At 52.4% G+C, this 24,747-nt stretch overlaps 1 protein-coding gene across 1 annotated transcript in view; it reads right to left on the bottom strand.

Moving 5' to 3' along the window:
- chn2 (chimerin 2) overlaps nucleotides 1-24,747 on the bottom strand; it is a 72,485-nt gene that overhangs the window by 43,911 nt on the left and 3,827 nt on the right. The window lies entirely within an intron of this gene.

Here is a 24,747-nt window from a genome sequence, read left to right as displayed (position 1 = left end):
AGGGAGGAAACACAGTGTGCTGGTTAGGTTAACACCAGGCCAGGCTCCATCAGTTAGGGGGGAAACACAGTGTGCTGGTTAGGTTAACACCAGGCCAGGCTCCATCAGTTAGGGAGGAAACACAGTGTGCTGGTTAGCACCAGGCCAGGCTCCATCAGTTAGGGGGGAAACACAGTGTGCTGGTTAGGTTAGCACCAGGCCAGGCTCCATCAGTTAGGGGGGAAACACAGTGTATTGGTTAGGTTAAGACCAGGCCAGGCTCCATCAGTTAGGGAGGAAACACAGTGTGCTGGTTAACACCAGGCCAGGCGCCATCAGTTAGGGAGGAAACACAGTGTGCTGGTTAGGTTAACACCAGGCCAGGCTCCATCAGTTAGGGAGGAAACACAGTGTGCTGGTTAGGTTAACACCAGGCCAGGCGCCATCAGTTAGGGAGGAAACAGTGTGCTGGTTAGCACCAGGCCAGGCTCCATCAGTTAGGGAGGAAACACAGTGTGCTGGTTAGGTTAGCACCAGGCCAGGCTCCATCAGTTAGGGAGGAAACACAGTGTGCTGGTTAGGTTAGCACCAGGCCAGGCTCCATCAGTTAGGGAGGAAACACAGTGTGCTGGTTAGGTTAACACCAGTCCAGGCTCCATCAGTTAGGGAGGAAACACAGTGTGCTGGTTAGGTTAGCACCAGTCCAGGCTCCATCAGTTAGGGAGGAAACACAGTGTGCTGGTTAGGTTAACACCAGGCCAGGCTCCATCAGTTAGGGAGGAAACACAGTGTGCTGGTTAGCACCAGGCCAGGCTCCATCAGTTAGGGGGGAAACACAGTGTGCTGGTTAGGTTAACACCAGGCCAGGCTCCATCAGTTAGGGAGGAAACACAGTGTGCTGGTTAGGTTAACACCAGGCCAGGCTCCATCAGTTAGGGAGGAAACACAGTGTGCTGGTTAGGTTAACACCAGGCCAGGCGCCATCAGTTAGGGAGGAAACAGTGTGCTGGTTAACACCAGGCCAGGCTCCATCAGTTAGGGAGGAAACACAGTGTGCTGGTTAGGTTAGCACCAGGCCAGGCTCTATCAGTTAGGGAGGAAACACAGTGTGCTGGTTAGGTTAACACCAATCCAGGCTCCATCAGTTAGGGAGGAAACACAGTGTGCTGGTTAGGTTAGCACCAGTCCAGGCTCCATCAGTTAGGGAGGAAACACAGTGTGCTGGTTAGGTTAACACCAGTCCAGGCTCCATCAGTTAGGGAGGAAACACAGTGTGCTGGTTAGGTTAGCACCAGGCCAGGCTCTATCAGTTAGGGAGGAAACACAGTGTGCTGGTTAGGTTAACACCAGTCCAGGCTCCATCAGTTAGGGAGGAAACACAGTGTGCTGGTTAGGTTAGCACCAGGCCAGGCTCCATCAGTTAGGGAGGAAACACAGTGTGCTGGTTAGCACCAGGCCAGGCTCCATCAGTTAGGGAGGAAACACAGTGTGCTGGTTAGGTTAGCACCAGTCCAGGCTCCATCAGTTAGGGAGGAAACACAGTGTGCTGGTTAGGTTAACACCAGGCCAGGCTCCATCAGTTAGGGAGGAAACAGTGTGCTGGTTAGCACCAGGCCAGGCTCCATCAGTTAGGGGGGAAACACAGTGTGCTGGTTAGGTTAACACCAGGCCAGGCTCCATCAGTTAGGGGGGAAACACAGTGTGCTGGTTAGGTTAGCACCAGGCCAGGCTCCATCAGTTAGGGAGGAAACACAGTGTGCTGGTTAGCACGAGGCCAGGCTCCATCAGTTAGGGAGGAAACACAGTGTGCTGGTTAGGTTAACACCAGGCCAGGCTCCATCAGTTAGGGAGGAAACACAGTGTGCTGGTTAGGTTAACACCAGTCCAGGCTCCATCAGTTAGGGAGGAAACACAGTGTGCTGGTTAGGTTAACACCAGTCCAGGCTCCATCAGTTAGGGAGGAAACACAGTGTGCTGGTTAGGTTAACACCAGTCCAGGCTCCATCAGTTAGGGAGGAAACACAGTGTGCTGGTTAGGTTAGCACCAGGCCAGGCTCCATCAGTTAGGGAGGAAACACAGTGTGCTGGTTAGGTTAGCACCAGGCCAGGCTCCATCAGTTAGGGAGGAAACACAGTGTGCTGGTTAGGTTAACACCAGGCCAGGCTCCATCAGTTAGGGAGGAAACACAGTGTGCTGGTTAGGTTAGCACCAGGCCAGGCTCCATCAGTTAGGGAGGAAACACAGTGTGCTGGTTAGGTTAGCACCAGGCCAGGCTCCATCAGTTAGGGAGGAAACACAGTGTGCTGGTTAGGTTAACACCAGGCCAGGCTCCATCAGTTAGGGAGGAAACACAGTGTGCTGGTTAGGTTAGCACCAGGCCAGGCTCCATCAGTTAGGGAGGAAACACAGTGTGCTGGTTAGGTTAGCACCAGGCCAGGCTCCATCAGTTAGGGAGGAAACACAGTGTGCTGGTTAGGTTAGCACCAGGCCAGGCTCCATCAGTTAGGGAGGAAACACAGTGTGCTGGTTAGGTTAACACCAGGCCAGGCTCCATCAGTTAGGGAGGAAACACAGTGTGCTGGTTAGGTTAGCACCAGGCCAGGCTCCATCAGTTAGGGAGGAAACAGTGTGCTGGTTAGGTTAGCACCAGGCCAGGCTCCATCAGTTAGGGAGGAAACAGTGTGCTGGTTAGGTTAGCACCAGGCCAGGCTCCATCAGTTAGGGGGGAAACACAGTGTGCTGGTTAGGTTAACACCAGGCCAGGCTCCATCAGTTAGGGAGGAAACACAGTGTGCTGGTTAGCACCAGGCCAGGCTCCATCAGTTAGGGGGGAAACACAGTGTGCTGGTTAGGTTAGCACCAGGCCAGGCTCCATCAGTTAGGGGGGAAACACAGTGTATTGGTTAGGTTAAGACCAGGCCAGGCTCCATCAGTTAGGGAGGAAACACAGTGTGCTGGTTAGCACCAGGCCAGGCGCCATCAGTTAGGGAGGAAACACAGTGTGCTGGTTAGGTTAACACCAGGCCAGGCTCCATCAGTTAGGGAGGAAACACAGTGTGCTGGTTAGGTTAACACCAGGCCAGGCACCATCAGTTAGGGAGGAAACAGTGTGCTGGTTAGCACCAGGCCAGGCTCCATCAGTTAGGGAGGAAACACAGTGTGCTGGTTAGGTTAGCACCAGGCCAGGCTCCATCAGTTAGGGGGGAAACACAGTGTGCTGGTTAGGTTAACACCAGGCCAGGCTCCATCAGTTAGGGAGGAAACACAGTGTGCTGGTTAGGTTAACACCAGGCCAGGCTCCATCAGTTAGGGAGGAAACACAGTGTGCTGGTTAGGTTAACACCAGGCCAGGCGCCATCAGTTAGGGAGGAAACAGTGTGCTGGTTAACACCAGGCCAGGCTCCATCAGTTAGGGAGGAAACACAGTGTGCTGGTTAGGTTAGCACCAGGCCAGGCTCTATCAGTTAGGGAGGAAACACAGTGTGCTGGTTAGGTTAACACCAGGCCAGGCTCCATCAGTTAGGGAGGAAACACAGTGTGCTGGTTAGGTTAGCACCAGTCCAGGCTCCATCAGTTAGGGAGGAAACACAGTGTGCTGGTTAGGTTAACACCAGGCCAGGCTCCATCAGTTAGGGAGGAAACACAGTGTGCTGGTTAGCACCAGGCCAGGCTCCATCAGTTAGGGAGGAAACACAGTGTGCTGGTTAGGTTAGCACCAGTCCAGGCTCCATCAGTTAGGGAGGAAACACAGTGTGCTGGTTAGGTTAACACCAGGCCAGGCTCCATCAGTTAGGGAGGAAACACAGTGTGCTGGTTAGCACCAGGCCAGGCTCCATCAGTTAGGGGGGAAACACAGTGTGCTGGTTAGGTTAACACCAGGCCAGGCTCCATCAGTTAGGGAGGAAACACAGTGTGCTGGTTAGCACGAGGCCAGGCTCCATCAGTTAGGGAGGAAAAACAGTGTGCTGGTTAGGTTAACACCAGGCCAGGCTCCATCAGTTAGGGAGGAAACACTGTGCTGGTTAGGTTAACACCAGGCCAGGCTCCATCAGTTAGGGAGGAAACACAGTGTGCTGGTTAGGTTAACACCAGGCCAGGCTCCATCAGTTAGGGAGGAAACACTGTGCTGGTTAGGTTAACACCAGGCCAGGCTCCATCAGTTAGGGAGGAAACACAGTGTGCTGGTTAGGTTAACACCAGTCCAGGCTCCATCAGTTAGGGAGGAAACACAGTGTGCTGGTTAGGTTAACACCAGTCCAGGCTCCATCAGTTAGGGAGGAAACACAGTGTGCTGGTTAGGTTAGCACCAGGCCAGGCTCCATCAGTTAGGGAGGAAACACAGTGTGCTGGTTAGGTTAGCACCAGGCCAGGCTCCATCAGTTAGGGAGGAAACACAGTGTGCTGGTTAGGTTAGCACCAGGCCAGGCTCCATCAGTTAGGGAGGAAACACAGTGTGCTGGTTAGGTTAGCACCAGGCCAGGCTCCATCAGTTAGGGAGGAAACACAGTGTGCTGGTTAGGTTAGCACCAGGCCAGGCTCCATCAGTTAGGGAGGAAACACAGTGTGCTGGTTAGGTTAACACCAGGCCAGGCTCCATCAGTTAGGGAGGAAACACAGTGTGCTGGTTAGGTTAGCACCAGGCCAGGCTCCATCAGTTAGGGAGGAAACACAGTGTGCTGGTTAGGTTAGCACCAGGCCAGGCTCCATCAGTTAGGGAGGAAACACAGTGTGCTGGTTAGGTTAGCACCAGGCCAGGCTCCATCAGTTAGGGAGGAAACACAGTGTGCTGGTTAGGTTAACACCAGGCCAGGCTCCATCAGTTAGGGAGGAAACACAGTGTGCTGGTTAGGTTAGCACCAGGCCAGGCTCCATCAGTTAGGGAGGAAACAGTGTGCTGGTTAGGTTAGCACCAGGCCAGGCTCCATCAGTTAGGGAGGAAACACAGTGTGCTGGTTAGGTTAACACCAGGCCAGGCTCCATCAGTTAGGGAGGAAACACAGTGTGCTGGTTAGGTTAGCACCAGGCCAGGCTCCATCAGTTAGGGAGGAAACACAGTGTGCTGGTTAGGTTAGCACCAGGCCAGGCTCCATCAGTTAGGGAGGAAACACAGTGTGCTGGTTAGGTTAACACCAAGCCAGGCTCCATCAGTTAGGGAGGAAACACAGTGTGCTGGTTAGGTTAACACCAGGCCAGGCTCCATCAGTTAGGGAGGAAACACAGTGTGCTGGTTAGGTTAACACCAGGCCAGGCTCCATCAGTTAGGGGGGAAACACAGTGTGCTGGTTAGGTTAACACCAGGCCAGGCTCCATCAGTTAGGGAGGAAACACAGTGTGCTGGTTAGCACCAGGCCAGGCTCCATCAGTTAGGGGGGAAACACAGTGTGCTGGTTAGGTTAGCACCAGGCCAGGCTCCATCAGTTAGGGGGGAAACACAGTGTATTGGTTAGGTTAAGACCAGGCCAGGCTCCATCAGTTAGGGAGGAAACACAGTGTGCTGGTTAGCACCAGGCCAGGCGCCATCAGTTAGGGAGGAAACACAGTGTGCTGGTTAGGTTAACACCAGGCCAGGCTCCATCAGTTAGGGAGGAAACACAGTGTGCTGGTTAGGTTAACACCAGGCCAGGCGCCATCAGTTAGGGAGGAAACAGTGTGCTGGTTAGCACCAGGCCAGGCTCCATCAGTTAGGGAGGAAACACAGTGTGCTGGTTAGGTTAGCACCAGGCCAGGCTCCATCAGTTAGGGAGGAAACACAGTGTGCTGGTTAGGTTAGCACCAGGCCAGGCTCCATCAGTTAGGGAGGAAACACAGTGTGCTGGTTAGGTTAACACCAGTCCAGGCTCCATCAGTTAGGGAGGAAACACAGTGTGCTGGTTAGGTTAGCACCAGTCCAGGCTCCATCAGTTAGGGAGGAAACACAGTGTGCTGGTTAGGTTAACACCAGGCCAGGCTCCATCAGTTAGGGAGGAAACACAGTGTGCTGGTTAGCACCAGGCCAGGCTCCATCAGTTAGGGGGGAAACACAGTGTGCTGGTTAGGTTAACACCAGGCCAGGCTCCATCAGTTAGGGAGGAAACACAGTGTGCTGGTTAGGTTAACACCAGGCCAGGCTCCATCAGTTAGGGAGGAAACACAGTGTGCTGGTTAGGTTAACACCAGGCCAGGCGCCATCAGTTAGGGAGGAAACAGTGTGCTGGTTAACACCAGGCCAGGCTCCATCAGTTAGGGAGGAAACACAGTGTGCTGGTTAGGTTAGCACCAGGCCAGGCTCTATCAGTTAGGGAGGAAACACAGTGTGCTGGTTAGGTTAACACCAGTCCAGGCTCCATCAGTTAGGGAGGAAACACAGTGTGCTGGTTAGGTTAGCACCAGTCCAGGCTCCATCAGTTAGGGAGGAAACACAGTGTGCTGGTTAGGTTAACACCAGTCCAGGCTCCATCAGTTAGGGAGGAAACACAGTGTGCTGGTTAGGTTAGCACCAGGCCAGGCTCTATCAGTTAGGGAGGAAACACAGTGTGCTGGTTAGGTTAACACCAGTCCAGGCTCCATCAGTTAGGGAGGAAACACAGTGTGCTGGTTAGGTTAGCACCAGGCCAGGCTCCATCAGTTAGGGAGGAAACACAGTGTGCTGGTTAGCACCAGGCCAGGCTCCATCAGTTAGGGAGGAAACACAGTGTGCTGGTTAGGTTAGCACCAGTCCAGGCTCCATCAGTTAGGGAGGAAACACAGTGTGCTGGTTAGGTTAACACCAGGCCAGGCTCCATCAGTTAGGGAGGAAACACAGTGTGCTGGTTAGCACCAGGCCAGGCTCCATCAGTTAGGGAGGAAACACAGTGTGCTGGTTAGGTTAACACCAGTCCAGGCTCCATCAGTTAGGGAGGAAACACAGTGTGCTGGTTAGGTTAGCACCAGGCCAGGCTCCATCAGTTAGGGAGGAAACACAGTGTGCTGGTTAGGTTAGCACCAGGCCAGGCTCCATCAGTTAGGGAGGAAACACAGTGTGCTGGTTAGGTTAGCACCAGGCCAGGCTCCATCAGTTAGGGAGGAAACACAGTGTGCTGGTTAGGTTAGCACCAGGCCAGGCTCCATCAGTTAGGGAGGAAACACAGTGTGCTGGTTAGGTTAACACCAGGCCAGGCTCCATCAGTTAGGGAGGAAACACAGTGTGCTGGTTAGGTTAGCACCAGGCCAGGCTCCATCAGTTAGGGAGGAAACAGAGTGTGCTGGTTAGGTTAGCACCAGGCCAGGCTCCATCAGTTAGGGAGGAAACACAGTGTGCTGGTTAGGTTAGCACCAGGCCAGGCTCCATCAGTTAGGGAGGAAACACAGTGTGCTGGTTAGGTTAACACCAGGCCAGGCTCCATCAGTTAGGGAGGAAACACAGTGTGCTGGTTAGGTTAGCACCAGGCCAGGCTCCATCAGTTAGGGAGGAAACAGTGTGCTGGTTAGGTTAGCACCAGGCCAGGCTCCATCAGTTAGGGGGGAAACACAGTGTGCTGGTTAGGTTAACACCAGGCCAGGCTCCATCAGTTAGGGAGGAAACACAGTGTGCTGGTTAGCACCAGGCCAGGCTCCATCAGTTAGGGGGGAAACACAGTGTGCTGGTTAGGTTAGCACCAGGCCAGGCTCCATCAGTTAGGGGGGAAACACAGTGTATTGGTTAGGTTAACACCAGGCCAGGCTCCATCAGTTAGGGAGGAAACACAGTGTGCTGGTTAGGTTAACACCAGGCCAGGCTCCATCAGTTAGGGAGGAAACACAGTGTGCTGGTTAGGTTAGCACCAGGCCAGGCTCCATCAGTTAGGGAGGAAACAGAGTGTGCTGGTTAGGTTAGCACCAGGCCAGGCTCCATCAGTTAGGGAGGAAACACAGTGTGCTGGTTAGGTTAGCACCAGGCCAGGCTCCATCAGTTAGGGAGGAAACACAGTGTGCTGGTTAGGTTAACACCAGGCCAGGCTCCATCAGTTAGGGAGGAAACACAGTGTGCTGGTTAGGTTAGCACCAGGCCAGGCTCCATCAGTTAGGGAGGAAACAGTGTGCTGGTTAGGTTAGCACCAGGCCAGGCTCCATCAGTTAGGGGGGAAACACAGTGTGCTGGTTAGGTTAACACCAGGCCAGGCTCCATCAGTTAGGGAGGAAACACAGTGTGCTGGTTAGCACCAGGCCAGGCTCCATCAGTTAGGGGGGAAACACAGTGTGCTGGTTAGGTTAGCACCAGGCCAGGCTCCATCAGTTAGGGGGGAAACACAGTGTATTGGTTAGGTTAAGACCAGGCCAGGCTCCATCAGTTAGGGAGGAAACACAGTGTGCTGGTTAGCACCAGGCCAGGCGCCATCAGTTAGGGAGGAAACACAGTGTGCTGGTTAGGTTAACACCAGGCCAGGCTCCATCAGTTAGGGAGGAAACACAGTGTGCTGGTTAGGTTAACACCAGGCCAGGCGCCATCAGTTAGGGAGGAAACAGTGTGCTGGTTAGCACCAGGCCAGGCTCCATCAGTTAGGGAGGAAACACAGTGTGCTGGTTAGGTTAGCACCAGGCCAGGCTCCATCAGTTAGGGGGGAAACACAGTGTGCTGGTTAGGTTAACACCAGGCCAGGCTCCATCAGTTAGGGAGGAAACACAGTGTGCTGGTTAGGTTAACACCAGGCCAGGCTCCATCAGTTAGGGAGGAAACACAGTGTGCTGGTTAGGTTAACACCAGGCCAGGCGCCATCAGTTAGGGAGGAAACAGTGTGCTGGTTAACACCAGGCCAGGCTCCATCAGTTAGGGAGGAAACACAGTGTGCTGGTTAGGTTAGCACCAGGCCAGGCTCTATCAGTTAGGGAGGAAACACAGTGTGCTGGTTAGGTTAACACCAGGCCAGGCTCCATCAGTTAGGGAGGAAACACAGTGTGCTGGTTAGGTTAGCACCAGTCCAGGCTCCATCAGTTAGGGAGGAAACACAGTGTGCTGGTTAGGTTAACACCAGGCCAGGCTCCATCAGTTAGGGAGGAAACACAGTGTGCTGGTTAGGTTAACACCAGGCCAGGCGCCATCAGTTAGGGAGGAAACAGTGTGCTGGTTAGCACCAGGCCAGGCTCCATCAGTTAGGGAGGAAACACAGTGTGCTGGTTAGGTTAGCACCAGGCCAGGCTCCATCAGTTAGGGGGGAAACACAGTGTGCTGGTTAGGTTAACACCAGGCCAGGCTCCATCAGTTAGGGAGGAAACACAGTGTGCTGGTTAGGTTAACACCAGGCCAGGCGCCATCAGTTAGGGAGGAAACAGTGTGCTGGTTAACACCAGGCCAGGCTCCATCAGTTAGGGAGGAAACACAGTGTGCTGGTTAGGTTAACACCAGGCCAGGCGCCATCAGTTAGGGAGGAAACAGTGTGCTGGTTAGCACCAGGCCAGGCTCCATCAGTTAGGGAGGAAACACAGTGTGCTGGTTAGGTTAGCACCAGGCCAGGCTCCATCAGTTAGGGGGGAAACACAGTGTGCTGGTTAGGTTAACACCAGGCCAGGCTCCATCAGTTAGGGAGGAAACACAGTGTGCTGGTTAGGTTAACACCAGGCCAGGCGCCATCAGTTAGGGAGGAAACAGTGTGCTGGTTAACACCAGGCCAGGCTCCATCAGTTAGGGAGGAAACACAGTGTGCTGGTTAGGTTAGCACCAGGCCAGGCTCTATCAGTTAGGGAGGAAACACAGTGTGCTGGTTAGGTTAACACCAGGCCAGGCTCCATCAGTTAGGGAGGAAACACAGTGTGCTGGTTAGGTTAGCACCAGTCCAGGCTCCATCAGTTAGGGAGGAAACACAGTGTGCTGGTTAGGTTAACACCAGGCCAGGCTCCATCAGTTAGGGAGGAAACACAGTGTGCTGGTTAGCACCAGGCCAGGCTCCATCAGTTAGGGAGGAAACACAGTGTGCTGGTTAGGTTAGCACCAGTCCAGGCTCCATCAGTTAGGGAGGAAACACAGTGTGCTGGTTAGGTTAACACCAGGCCAGGCTCCATCAGTTAGGGAGGAAACACAGTGTGCAGTTTAGCACCAGGCCAGGCTCCATCAGTTAGGGGGGAAACACAGTGTGCTGGTTAGGTTAACACCAGGCCAGGCTCCATCAGTTAGGGAGGAAACACAGTGTGCTGGTTAGCACGAGGCCAGGCTCCATCAGTTAGGGAGGAAACACAGTGTGCTGGTTAGGTTAACACCAGGCCAGGCTCCATCAGTTAGGGAGGAAACACTGTGCTGGTTAGGTTAACACCAGGCCAGGCTCCATCAGTTAGGGAGGAAACACAGTGTGCTGGTTAGGTTAACACCAGTCCAGGCTCCATCAGTTAGGGAGGAAACACAGTGTGCTGGTTAGGTTAACACCAGTCCAGGCTCCATCAGTTAGGGAGGAAACACAGTGTGCTGGTTAGGTTAGCACCAGGCCAGGCTCCATCAGTTAGGGAGGAAACACAGTGTGCTGGTTAGGTTAGCACCAGGCCAGGCTCCATCAGTTAGGGAGGAAACACAGTGTGCTGGTTAGGTTAGCACCAGGCCAGGCTCCATCAGTTAGGGAGGAAACACAGTGTGCTGGTTAGGTTAGCACCAGGCCAGGCTCCATCAGTTAGGGAGGAAACACAGTGTGCTGGTTAGGTTAGCACCAGGCCAGGCTCCATCAGTTAGGGAGGAAACACAGTGTGCTGGTTAGGTTAACACCAGGCCAGGCTCCATCAGTTAGGGAGGAAACACAGTATGCTGGTTAGGTTAGCACCAGGCCAGGCTCCATCAGTTAGGGAGGAAACACAGTGTGCTGGTTAGGTTAGCACCAGGCCAGGCTCCATCAGTTAGGGAGGAAACACAGTGTGCTGGTTAGGTTAGCACCAGGCCAGGCTCCATCAGTTAGGGAGGAAACACAGTGTGCTGGTTAGGTTAACACCAGGCCAGGCTCCATCAGTTAGGGAGGAAACACAGTGTGCTGGTTAGGTTAGCACCAGGCCAGGCTCCATCAGTTAGGGAGGAAACAGTGTGCTGGTTAGGTTAGCACCAGGCCAGGCTCCATCAGTTAGGGAGGAAACACAGTGTGCTGGTTAGGTTAACACCAGGCCAGGCTCCATCAGTTAGGGAGGAAACACAGTGTGCTGGTTAGGTTAGCACCAGGCCAGGCTCCATCAGTTAGGGAGGAAACACAGTGTGCTGGTTAGGTTAGCACCAGGCCAGGCTCCATCAGTTAGGGAGGAAACACAGTGTGCTGGTTAGGTTAACACCAGGCCAGGCTCCATCAGTTAGGGAGGAAACACAGTGTGCTGGTTAGGTTAACACCAGGCCAGGCTCCATCAGTTAGGGAGGAAACACAGTGTGCTGGTTAGGTTAGCACCAGGCCAGGCTCCATCAGTTAGGGAGGAAACACAGTGTGCTGGTTAGGTTAGCACCAGGCCAGGCTCCATCAGTTAGGGAGGAAACACAGTGTGCTGGTTAGGTTAACACCAGGCCAGGCTCCATCAGTTAGGGAGGAAACACAGTGTGCTGGTTAGGTTAGCACCAGGCCAGGCTCCATCAGTTAGGGAGGAAACACAGTGTGCTGGTTAGGTTAGCACCAGGCCAGGCTCCATCAGTTAGGGAGGAAACACAGTGTGCTGGTTAGGTTAGCACCAGGCCAGGCTCCATCAGTTAGGGAGGAAACACAGTGTGCTGGTTAGGTTAACACCAGGCCAGGCTCCATCAGTTAGGGAGGAAACACAGTGTGCTGGTTAGGTTAGCACCAGGCCAGGCTCCATCAGTTAGGGAGGAAACAGTGTGCTGGTTAGGTTAGCACCAGGCCAGGCTCCATCAGTTAGGGAGGAAACACAGTGTGCTGGTTAGGTTAACACCAGGCCAGGCTCCATCAGTTAGGGAGGAAACACAGTGTGCTGGTTAGGTTAGCACCAGGCCAGGCTCCATCAGTTAGGGAGGAAACACAGTGTGCTGGTTAGGTTAGCACCAGGCCAGGCTCCATCAGTTAGGGAGGAAACACAGTGTGCTGGTTAGGTTAACACCAGGCCAGGCTCCATCAGTTAGGGAGGAAACACAGTGTGCTGGTTAGGTTAACACCAGGCCAGGCTCCATCAGTTAGGGAGGAAACACAGTGTGCTGGTTAGGTTAGCACCAGGCCAGGCTCCATCAGTTAGGGAGGAAACACAGTGTGCTGGTTAGCACCAGGCCAGGCTCCATCAGTTAGGGAGGAAACACAGTGTGCTGGTTAGGTTAACACCAGGCCAGGCTCCATCAGTTAGGGAGGAAACACAGTGTGCTGGTTAGGTTAGCACCAGGCCAGGCTCCATCAGTTAGGGAGGAAACACAGTGTGCTGGTTAGGTTAACACCAGGCCAGGCTCCATCAGTTAGGGAGGAAACACAGTGTGCTGGTTAGGTTAACACCAGGCCAGGCTCCATCAGTTAGGGAGGAAACACAGTGTGCTGGTTAGGTTAACACCAGGCCAGGCTCCATCAGTTAGGGAGGAAACACAGTGTGCTGGTTAGGTTAACACCAGGCCAGGCTCCATCAGTTAGGGAGGAAACACAGTGTGCTGGTTAGGTTAACACCAGGCCAGGCTCCATCAGTTAGGGAGGAAACACAGTGTGCTGGTTAGGTTAACACCAGGCCAGGCTCCATCAGTTAGGGAGGAAACACAGTGTGCTGGTTAGGTTAACACCAGGCCAGGCTCCATCAGTTAGGGAGGAAACACAGTGTGCTGGTTAGGTTAACACCAGGCCAGGCTCCATCAGTTAGGGAGGAAACAGTGTGCTGGTTAGCACCAGGCCAGGCTCCATCAGTTAGGGAGGAAACACAGTGTGCTGGTTAGGTTAGCACCAGGCCAGGCTCCATCAGTTAGGGGGGAAACACAGTGTGCTGGTTAGGTTAACACCAGGCCAGGCTCCATCAGTTAGGGAGGAAACACAGTGTGCTGGTTAGGTTAACACCAGGCCAGGCTCCATCAGTTAGGGAGGAAACACAGTGTGCTGGTTAGGTTAACACCAGGCCAGGCGCCATCAGTTAGGGAGGAAACAGTGTGCTGGTTAACACCAGGCCAGGCTCCATCAGTTAGGGAGGAAACACAGTGTGCTGGTTAGGTTAGCACCAGGCCAGGCTCTATCAGTTAGGGAGGAAACACAGTGTGCTGGTTAGGTTAACACCAGGCCAGGCTCCATCAGTTAGGGAGGAAACACAGTGTGCTGGTTAGGTTAGCACCAGTCCAGGCTCCATCAGTTAGGGAGGAAACACAGTGTGCTGGTTAGGTTAACACCAGGCCAGGCTCCATCAGTTAGGGAGGAAACACAGTGTGCTGGTTAGGTTAACACCAGGCCAGGCGCCATCAGTTAGGGAGGAAACAGTGTGCTGGTTAGCACCAGGCCAGGCTCCATCAGTTAGGGAGGAAACACAGTGTGCTGGTTAGGTTAGCACCAGGCCAGGCTCCATCAGTTAGGGGGGAAACACAGTGTGCTGGTTAGGTTAACACCAGGCCAGGCTCCATCAGTTAGGGAGGAAACACAGTGTGCTGGTTAGGTTAACACCAGGCCAGGCGCCATCAGTTAGGGAGGAAACAGTGTGCTGGTTAACACCAGGCCAGGCTCCATCAGTTAGGGAGGAAACACAGTGTGCTGGTTAGGTTAACACCAGGCCAGGCGCCATCAGTTAGGGAGGAAACAGTGTGCTGGTTAGCACCAGGCCAGGCTCCATCAGTTAGGGAGGAAACACAGTGTGCTGGTTAGGTTAGCACCAGGCCAGGCTCCATCAGTTAGGGGGGAAACACAGTGTGCTGGTTAGGTTAACACCAGGCCAGGCTCCATCAGTTAGGGAGGAAACACAGTGTGCTGGTTAGGTTAACACCAGGCCAGGCGCCATCAGTTAGGGAGGAAACAGTGTGCTGGTTAACACCAGGCCAGGCTCCATCAGTTAGGGAGGAAACACAGTGTGCTGGTTAGGTTAGCACCAGGCCAGGCTCTATCAGTTAGGGAGGAAACACAGTGTGCTGGTTAGGTTAACACCAGGCCAGGCTCCATCAGTTAGGGAGGAAACACAGTGTGCTGGTTAGGTTAGCACCAGTCCAGGCTCCATCAGTTAGGGAGGAAACACAGTGTGCTGGTTAGGTTAACACCAGGCCAGGCTCCATCAGTTAGGGAGGAAACACAGTGTGCTGGTTAGCACCAGGCCAGGCTCCATCAGTTAGGGAGGAAACACAGTGTGCTGGTTAGGTTAGCACCAGTCCAGGCTCCATCAGTTAGGGAGGAAACACAGTGTGCTGGTTAGGTTAACACCAGGCCAGGCTCCATCAGTTAGGGAGGAAACACAGTGTGCAGTTTAGCACCAGGCCAGGCTCCATCAGTTAGGGGGGAAACACAGTGTGCTGGTTAGGTTAACACCAGGCCAGGCTCCATCAGTTAGGGAGGAAACACAGTGTGCTGGTTAGCACGAGGCCAGGCTCCATCAGTTAGGGAGGAAACACAGTGTGCTGGTTAGGTTAACACCAGGCCAGGCTCCATCAGTTAGGGAGGAAACACTGTGCTGGTTAGGTTAACACCAGGCCAGGCTCCATCAGTTAGGGAGGAAACACAGTGTGCTGGTTAGGTTAACACCAGTCCAGGCTCCATCAGTTAGGGAGGAAACACAGTGTGCTGGTTAGGTTAACACCAGTCCAGGCTCCATCAGTTAGGGAGGAAACACAGTGTGCTGGTTAGGTTAGCACCAGGCCAGGCTCCATCAGTTAGGGAGGAAACACAGTGTGCTGGTTAGGTTAGCACCAGGCCAGGCTCCATCAGTTAGGGAGGAAACACAGTGTGCTGGTTAGGTTAGCACCAGGCCAGGCTCCATCAGTTAGGGAGGAAACACAGTGTGCTGGTTAGGTTAGCACCAGGCCAGGCTCCATCAGTTAGGGAGGAAACACAGTGTGCTGGTTAGGTTAGCACCAGGCCAGGCTCCATCAGTTAGGGAGGAAACACAGTGTGCTGGTTAGGTTAACACCAGGCCAGGCTCCATCAGTTAGGGAGGAAACACAGTATGCTGGTTAGGTTAGCACCAGGCCAGGCTCCATCAGTTAGGGAGGAAACACAGTGTGCTGGTTAGGTTAGCACCAGGCCAGGCTCCATCAGTTAGGGAGGAAACACAGTGTGCTGGTTAGGTTAGCACCAGGCCAGGCTCCATCAGTTAGGGAGGAAACACAGTGTGCTGGTTAGGTTAACACCAGGCCAGGCTCCATCAGTTAGGGAGGAAACACAGTGTGCTGGTTAGGTTAGCACCAGGCCAGGCTCCATCAGTTAGGGAGGAAACAGTGTGCTGGTTAGGTTAGCACCAGGCCAGGCTCCATCAGTTAGGGAGGAAACACAGTGTGCTGGTTAGGTTAACACCAGGCCAGGCTCCATCAGTTAGGGAGGAAACACAGTGTGCTGGTTAGGTTAGCACCAGGCCAGGCTCCATCAGTTAGGGAGGAAACACAGTGTGCTGGTTAGGTTAGCACCAGGCCAGGCTCCATCAGTTAGGGAGGAAACACAGTGTGCTGGTTAGGTTAACACCAGGCCAGGCTCCATCAGTTAGGGAGGAAACACAGTGTGCTGGTTAGGTTAACACCAGGCCAGGCTCCATCAGTTAGGGAGGAAACACAGTGTGCTGGTTAGGTTAGCACCAGGCCAGGCTCCATCAGTTAGGGAGGAAACACAGTGTGCTGGTTAGGTTAGCACCAGGCCAGGCTCCATCAGTTAGGGAGGAAACACAGTGTGCTGGTTAGGTTAACACCAGGCCAGGCTCCATCAGTTAGGGAGGAAACACAGTGTGCTGGTTAGGTTAGCACCAGGCCAGGCTCCATCAGTTAGGGAGGAAACACAGTGTGCTGGTTAGGTTAGCACCAGGCCAGGCTCCATCAGTTAGGGAGGAAACACAGTGTGCTGGTTAGGTTAGCACCAGGCCAGGCTCCATCAGTTAGGGAGGAAACACAGTGTGCTGGTTAGGTTAACACCAGGCCAGGCTCCATCAGTTAGGGAGGAAACACAGTGTGCTGGTTAGGTTAGCACCAGGCCAGGCTCCATCAGTTAGGGAGGAAACAGTGTGCTGGTTAGGTTAGCACCAGGCCAGGCTCCATCAGTTAGGGAGGAAACACAGTGTGCTGGTTAGGTTAACACCAGGCCAGGCTCCATCAGTTAGGGAGGAAACACAGTGTGCTGGTTAGGTTAGCACCAGGCCAGGCTCCATCAGTTAGGGAGGAAACACAGTGTGCTGGTTAGGTTAGCACCAGGCCAGGCTCCATCAGTTAGGGAGGAAACACAGTGTGCTGGTTAGGTTAACACCAGGCCAGGCTCCATCAGTTAGGGAGGAAACACAGTGTGCTGGTTAGGTTAACACCAGGCCAGGCTCCATCAGTTAGGGAGGAAACACAGTGTGCTGGTTAGGTTAGCACCAGGCCAGGCTCCATCAGTTAGGGAGGAAACACAGTGTGCTGGTTAGCACCAGGCCAGGCTCCATCAGTTAGGGAGGAAACACAGTGTGCTGGTTAGGTTAACACCAGGCCAGGCTCCATCAGTTAGGGAGGAAACACAGTGTGCTGGTTAGGTTAGCACCAGGCCAGGCTCCATCAGTTAGGGAGGAAACACAGTGTGCTGGTTAGGTTAACACCAGGCCAGGCTCCATCAGTTAGGGAGGAAACACAGTGTGCTGGTTAGGTTAACACCAGGCCAGGCTCCATCAGTTAGGGAGGAAACACAGTGTGCTGGTTAGGTTAACACCAGGCCAGGCTCCATCAGTTAGGGAGGAAACACAGTGTGCTGGTTAGGTTAACACCAGGCCAGGCTCCATCAGTTAGGGAGGAAACACAGTGTGCTGGTTAGGTTAACACCAGGCCAGGCTCCATCAGTTAGGGAGGAAACACAGTGTGCTGGTTAGGTTAACACCAGGCCAGGCTCCATCAGTTAGGGAGGAAACACAGTGTGCTGGTTAGGTTAACACCAGGCCAGGCTCCATCAGTTAGGGAGGAAACACAGTGTGCTGGTTAGGTTAACACCAGGCCAGGCTCCATCAGTTAGGGAGGAAACACAGTGTGCTGGTTAGCACCAGGCCAGGCTCCATCAGTTAGGGAGGAAACACAGTGTGCTGGTTAGGTTAACACCAGGCCAGGCTCCATCAGTTAGGGAGGAAACACAGTGTGCTGGTTAGGTTAACACCAGGCCAGGCTCCATTGTTTGGTAATGTGATTCCCTGGCTGCCACGAGGGAACCAGGGTTTCTAATTAATAATGAAGAGAGAGAAAGACAGCAGACTCATGCTGCATTAAAACAACTCACCATCTCTGTATGGAAACATTAGGCCATTTATGTTTTCCTAAAAACAGACAACTCTTTAGTTTGTGTTTGTCACTTCGAGGGTGAGAACCTGCTAAAGTTACTACAATGTGAAAATAATGTAATCCTTATCTTCTGACAGCAGTACAGTCCTGAAGCCGGACTAGTCATGACTAGTAAACAGCTTCCACTCCACATGTGAATGCCTATGTGATGCAGAACAGAGTGGGACAGAAACACCTGCAGGATAATGATGTTGAAGAACAGACGGCTCTCTTCCTTTACAAAACTGTGTCTGCGTCACAAATGGCACACTGTTTCCTATATAGTGCACTGGTGGGCCGGGGCACTAGATAGGGAACAGGGTGCCATTTGGGATGCATCCTATGAGACACAAAACCTGCCTCTACTACTATCCAACGGTGTGGTTGCAGGGCTCGGACTGAAGACGAGATACACTCATCCTGTATCCCTCCATTTATTCCCAGCCAGAGTAGGGCAGAGTGTTTGCTGAGAGCTGTGTGACTAACAGAGCACACTACTCAGCTCTCCTGTGCCAGGAATGCGGAGGAGTAGTCTCTCAGATCAGTGCACGGCACAAGCACGGCCACAAATGGGGGTTTTTTATCCAGGGGAAATAAAAATGATTGGTGATATATTTCACAATCTCTTGTATTTTTCCATTGGAATATAATATACAGTGCAAGTCAGTGCCTGGGAAACGGCTTTTCATCAATGGTCTAATCTTCCTCCAAAACTGTATTACCCAGATTTATATTGTTGGTATTATCCTACAGCGGGATGGATAAACATTGTTGGTAACATCCTACAGCGGGATGTCTTTCTGTCCATCCTGGTAGTTTCATGAAGAATAACTTCAATGTCTTGATTGGCTGGACCGACCTCGCTCATGTACTGTAGTTTCCTCACACAACCGCTGTGTCTCCACCGAGAGAGGACGGTCTAGTCAATTAAGGCTTGCAGACTAGAGACAGCTGAAGACAGAGGCATCACAGCAACATTTGTTTACAGCAGCAGGAAAACAAGGGGATAATATGGAGCAGAACGTGTTGTGTTCACAGATTCATTTCTGAGGTTGCATCCTAAATGGCACCCTATATAGTACACTACTTATGACCAGATCCTTATGGGCCCTGATCAAAAGTAGTGCACTATATAGGGTACAGGGTGTCATTTGTGCTGCAGATGGAGTCATACGCCTCATAGAAAAGATTATTCAAAATGTCTCTGTCAGCCAGAAAGCTCTCCAGGAAGATAATGATAGCCATGTGTGACAGGCCCTCTGTCCCTGGCAGCACAGCACCTCGTAACGTCTGGTAATTATATCGAGAGCCCAACAATAATGACAAGCCTCCACACCACAGTCAGAAAATACTTTCCCCTTAAAAAAGATGGTCAAGTGGTAATTCCAGTGCTTTTGGCAACGTACTCATGAGATAATGTCTTGTGAAGTATGAAGTCAGCACAGACAGCCTGTATCAGCCTGGAACGGATCCTTGCGTCCCAAATGGCTCCCTATTCCTTATGGCGTGCACTTCATAGATCATAGGGTACCATTTGGGACACAAACATTGTGTCTTGGCTCCCATGGGCAGCAGAGCCTTCTGGGTAATTTCTGTGGTATGGTGGTGCGGTATGGTTGGGTGGGGGATTAGAAGACACTAAATAAATACAGGCTATCATATCATATGTTCACTCTGACAACGACGACCCAGCAGCAATAGGATCAAAGGTCAGTGCTACTCCCACCCACTGTACATTCTGGAACTTTTGGTCACATTGTTATCTTAACCCGAGTCAATCATGAAGAGAATAGAAAAAGACTGATGTCACAACTGTTCAGAATATGACCTGGAAAAGTGCCACAGCTGCTCAAACAAACTGAGTGTGAAACAGCAGTCGCTGGCTGTAGCCTCCTCCTGAACACTCAGTATAACTGAGTGTGAAACAGCAGTCGCTGGCTGTAGCCTCCTCCTGAACACACAGTATAACTGAGTGTGAAACAGCAGTCGCTGGCTGAAGCCTCCTCCTGAACACACAGTATAACCGAGTGTGAAACAGCAGTCGCTGGCTGTAGCCTCCTCCTGAACACACAGTATAACTGAGTGTGAAACAGCAGTCGCTGGCTGAAGCCTCCTCCTGAACACACAGTATAACTGAGTGTGAAACAGCAGTCGCTGGCTGTATCCTCCTCCTGAACACACAGTATAACTGAGTGTGAAACAGCAGTCGCTGGCTGTAGCCTCCTCCTGAACACACAGTATAACTGAGTGTGAAACAGCAGTCGCTGGCTGAAGCCTCCTCCTGAACACACAGTATAACTGAGTGTGAAACAGCAGTCGCTGGCTGTAGCCTCCTCCTGAACACACAGTATAACTGAGTGTGAAACAGCAGTCGCTGGCTGTAGCCTCCTCCTGATCACAGTATAACTGAGTGTGAAACACTCGCTGAAGCCTCCTCCTGAACACACAGTATAACTGTGTGAGAAACAGCAGTCGCTGGCTGAAGCCTCCTCCTGAACACACAGTATAACTGAGTGTGAAACAGCAGTCGCTGGCTGTAGCCTCCTCCTGAACACACAGTATAACTGAGTGTGAAACAGCAGTCGCTGGCTGTAGCCTCCTCCTGAACACACAGTATAACTGAGTGTGAAACAGCAGTCGCTGGCTGTAGCCTCCTCCTGAACACACAGTATAACTGAGTGTGAAACAGCAGTCGCTGGCTGAAGCCTCCTCCTGAACACATAGTATAACTGAGTGTGAAACAGCAGTCGCTGGCTGAAGCCTCCTCCTGAACACACAGTATAACTGAGTGTGAAACAGCAGTCGCTGGCTGTAGCCTCCTCCTGAACACACAGTATAACTGAGTGTGAAACAGCAGTCGCTGGCTGTAGCCTCCTCCTGAACACACAGTATAACTGAGTGTGAAACAGCAGTCGCTGGCTGAAGCCTCCTCCTGAACACACAGTATAACTGAGTGTGAAACAGCAGTCGCTGGCTGAAGCCTCCTCCTGAACACACAGTATAACTGAGTGTGAAATAGCAGTCGCTGGCTGTAGCCTCCTCCTGAACACACAGTATAACTGTGTGAGAAACAGCAGTCGCTGGCTGTAGCCTCCTCCTGAACACAGTATAACTGAGTGTGAAACAGCAGTCGCTGGCTGTAGCCTCCTCCTGATCACAGTATAACTGTGTGTGAAACAGCAGTCGCTGGCTGAAGCCTCCTCCTGAACACACAGTATAACTGAGTGTGAAACAGCAGTCGCTGGCTGTAGCCTCCTCCTGAACACACAGTATAACTGAGTGTGAAACAGCAGTCGCTGGCTGTAGCCTCCTCCTGAACACACAGTATAACTGAGTGTGAAACAGCAGTCGCTGGCTGAAGCCTCCTCCTGAACACACAGTATAACTGAGTGTGAAACAGCAGTCGCTGGCTGTAGCCTCCTCCTGAACACACAGTATAACTGAGTGTGAAACAGCAGTCGCTGGCTGAAGCCTCCTCCTGAACACACAGTATAACTGAGTGTGAAACAGCAGTCGCTGGCTGTAGCCTCCTCCTGAACACAGTATAACTGAGTGTGAAACAGCAGTCGCTGGCTGAAGCCTCCTCCTGAACACACAGTATAACTGAGTGTGAAACAGCAGTCGCTGGCTGAAGCCTCCTCCTGAACACAGTATAACTGAGTGTGAAACAGCAGTCGCTGGCTGTAGCCTCCTCCTGAACACACAGTATAACTGAGTGTGAAGCAGCAGTCGCTGGCTGTAGCCTCCTCCTGAACACACAGTATAACTGAGTGTGAAACAGCAGTCGCTGGCTGTAGCCTCCTCCTGAACACACAGTATAACTGAGTGTGAAACAGCAGTCGCTGGCTGTAGCCTCCTCCTGAACACACAGTATAACTGAGTGTGAAACAGCAGTCGCTGGCTGAAGCCTCCTCCTGAACACACAGTATAACTGAGTGTGAAACAGCAGTCGCTGGCTGTAGCCTCCTCCTGAACACACAGTATAACTGAGTGTGAAACAGCAGTCGCTGGCTGAAGCCTCCTCCTGAACACACAGTATAACTGAGTGTGAAACAGCAGTCGCTGGCTGTAGCCTCCTCCTGAACACACAGTATAACTGAGTGTGAAATAGCAGTCGCTGGCTGTAGCCTCCTCCTGAACACACAGTATAACTGTGTGAGAAACAGCAGTCGCTGGCTGTAGCCTCCTCCTGAACACAGTATAACTGAGTGTGAAACAGCAGTCGCTGGCTGAAGCCTCCTCCTGAACACACAGTATAACTGAGTGTGAAACAGCAGTCGCTGGCTGTAGCCTCCTCCTGAACACACAGTATAACTGAGTGTGAAACAGCAGTCGCTGGCTGAAGCCTCCTCCTGAACACACAGTATAACTGAGTGTGAAACAGCAGTCGCTGGCTGTAGCCTCCTCCTGAACACACAGTATAACTGAGTGTGAAACAGCAGTCACTGGCTGAAGCCTCCTCCTGAACACACAGTATAACTGAGTGTGAAACAGCAGTCGCTGGCTGTAGCCTCCTCCTGATCACAGTATAACTGAGTGTGAAACACTCGCTGAAGCCTCCTCCTGAACACACAGTATAACTGAGTGTGAAACAGCAGTCGCTGGCTGAAGCCTCCTCCTGAACACACAGTATAACTGAGTGTGAAACAGCAGTCGCTGGCTGTAGCCTCCTCCTGAACACACAGTATAACTGAGTGTGAAATAGCAGTCGCTGGCTGTAGCCTCCTCCTGAACACACAGTATAACTGTGTGAGAAACAGCAGTCGCTGGCTGTAGCCTCCTCCTGAACACAGTATAACTGAGTGTGAAACAGCAGTCGCTGGCTGAAGCCTCCTCCTGAACACACAGTATAACTGAGTGTGAAACAGCAGTCGCTGGCTGTAGCCTCCTCCTGAACACACAGTATAACTGAGTGTGAAACAGCAGTCGCTGGCTGAAGCCTCCTCCTGAACACACAGTATAACTGAGTGTGAAACAGCAGTCGCTGGCTGTAGCCTCCTCCTGAACACACAGTATAACTGAGTGTGAAACAGCAGTCACTGGCTGAAGCCTCCTCCTGAACACACAGTATAACTGAGTGTGAAACAGCAGTCGCTGGCTGTAGCCTCCTCCTGATCACAGTATAACTGAGTGTGAAACACTCGCTGAAGCCTCCTCCTGAACACACAGTATAACTGTGTGAGAAACAGCAGTCGCTGGCTGAAGCCTCCTCCTGAACACACAGTATAACTGAGTGTGAAACAGCAGTCGCTGGCTGTAGCCTCCTCCTGAACACACAGTATAACTGAGTGTGAAACAGCAGTCGCTGGCTGTAGCCTCCTCCTGAACACACAGTATAACTGAGTGTGAAACAGCAGTCGCTGGCTGTAGCCTCCTCCTGAACACACAGTATAACTGAGTGTGAAACAGCAGTCGCTGGCTGAAGCCTCCTCCTGAACACACAGTATAACTGAGTGTGAAACAGCAGTCGCTGGCTGAAGCCTCCTCCTGAACACACAGTATAACTGAGTGTGAAACAGCAGTCGCTGGCTGTAGCCTCCTCCTGAACACACAGTATAACTGAGTGTGAAATAGGAGGAGGCTACAGCCAGCGACTGCTGTTTCTCACACAGTTATACTGTGTGTTCAGGAGGAGGCTACAGCCAGCGACTGCTGAACACACAGTATAACTGTGTGAGAAACAGCAGTAGCTGGCTGTAGCCTCCTCCTGAACACAGTATAACTGAGTGTGAAACAGCAGTCGCTGGCTGAAGCCTCCTCCTGAACACACAGTATAACTGAGTGTGAAACAGCAGTCGCTGGCTGTAGCCTCCTCCTGAACACAGTATAACTGAGTGTGAAACAGCAGTCGCTGGCTGTAGCCTCCTCCTGATCACAGTATAACTGTGTGTGAAACTGCAGTCGCTGGCTGAAGCCTCCTCCTGAACACACAGTATAACTGAGTGTGAAACAGCAGTCGCTGGCTGTAGCCTCCTCCTGAACACACAGTATAACTGAGTGTGAAACAGCAGTCGCTGGCTGTAGCCTCCTCCTGAACACACAGTATAACTGAGTGTGAAACAGCAGTCGCTGGCTGAAGCCTCCTCCTGAACACACAGTATAACTGAGTGTGAAACAGCAGTCGCTGGCTGTAGCCTCCTCCTGAACACAGTATAACTGAGTGTGAAACAGCAGTCGCTGGCTGAAGCCTCCTCCTGAACACACAGTATAACTGAGTGTGAAACAGCAGTCGCTGGCTGTAGCCTCCTCCTGAACACAGTATAACTGAGTGTGAAACAGCAGTCGCTGGCTGAAGCCTCCTCCTGAACACACAGTATAACTGAGTGTGAAACAGCAGTCGCTGGCTGAAGCCTCCTCCTGAACACACAGTATAACTGAGTGTGAAACAGCAGTCGCTGGCTGTAGCCTCCTCCTGAACACACAGTATAACTGAGTGTGAAACAGCAGTCGCTGGCTGAAGCCTCCTCCTGAACACACAGTATAACTGAGTGTGAAACAGCAGTCGCTGGCTGAAGCCTCCTCCTGAACACACAGTATAACTGAGTGTGAAACAGCAGTCGCTGGCTGAAGCCTCCTCCTGAACACACAGTATAACTGAGTGTGAAACAGCAGTCGCTGGCTGAAGCCTCCTCCTGAACACACAGTATAACTGAGTGTGAAACAGCAGTCGCTGGCTGAAGCCTCCTCCTGAACACACAGTATAACTGAGTGTGAAACAGCAGTCGCTGGCTGTAGCCTCCTCCTGATCACAGTATAACTGAGTGTGAAACAGCAGTCGCTGGCTGAAGCCTCCTCCTGAACACACAGTATAACTGAGTGTGAAACAGCAGTCGCTGGCTGAAGCCTCCTCCTGAACACACAGTATAACTGAGTGTGAAACAGCAGTCGCTGGCTGAAGCCTCCTCCTGAACACACAGTATAACTGAGTGTGAAACAGCAGTCGCTGGCTGAAGCCTCCTCCTGAACACACAGTATAACTGAGTGTGAAACAGCAGTCGCTGGCTGAAGCCTCCTCCTGAACACACAGTATAACTGAGTGTGAAACAGCAGTCGCTGGCTGAAGCCTCCTCCTGAACACACAGTATAACTGAGTGTGAAACAGCAGTCGCTGGCTGTAGCCTCCTCCTGAACACACAGTATAACTGAGTGTGAAACAGCAGTCGCTGGCTGTAGCCTCCTCCTGAACACACAGTATAACTGAGTGTGAAACAGCAGTCGCTGGCTGAAGCCTCCTCCTGAACACACAGTATAACTGAGTGTGAAACAGCAGTCGCTGGCTGTAGCCTCCTCCTGAACACACAGTATAACTGAGTGTGAAACAGCAGTCGCTGGCTGTAGCCTCCTCCTGAACACACAGTATAACTGAGTGTGAAACAGCAGTCGCTGGCTGTAGCCTCCTCCTGAACACACAGTATAACTGAGTGTGAAACAGCAGTCGCTGGCTGTAGCCTCCTCCTGAACACAC

Source organism: Oncorhynchus mykiss, chromosome 2, assembly GCF_013265735.2.
Source record: "Oncorhynchus mykiss isolate Arlee chromosome 2, USDA_OmykA_1.1, whole genome shotgun sequence".
Classification (NCBI taxonomy): Eukaryota; Metazoa; Chordata; class Actinopteri; order Salmoniformes; family Salmonidae; genus Oncorhynchus; species Oncorhynchus mykiss.
This window is presented reverse-complemented; position numbering and strand designations above follow the sequence as displayed.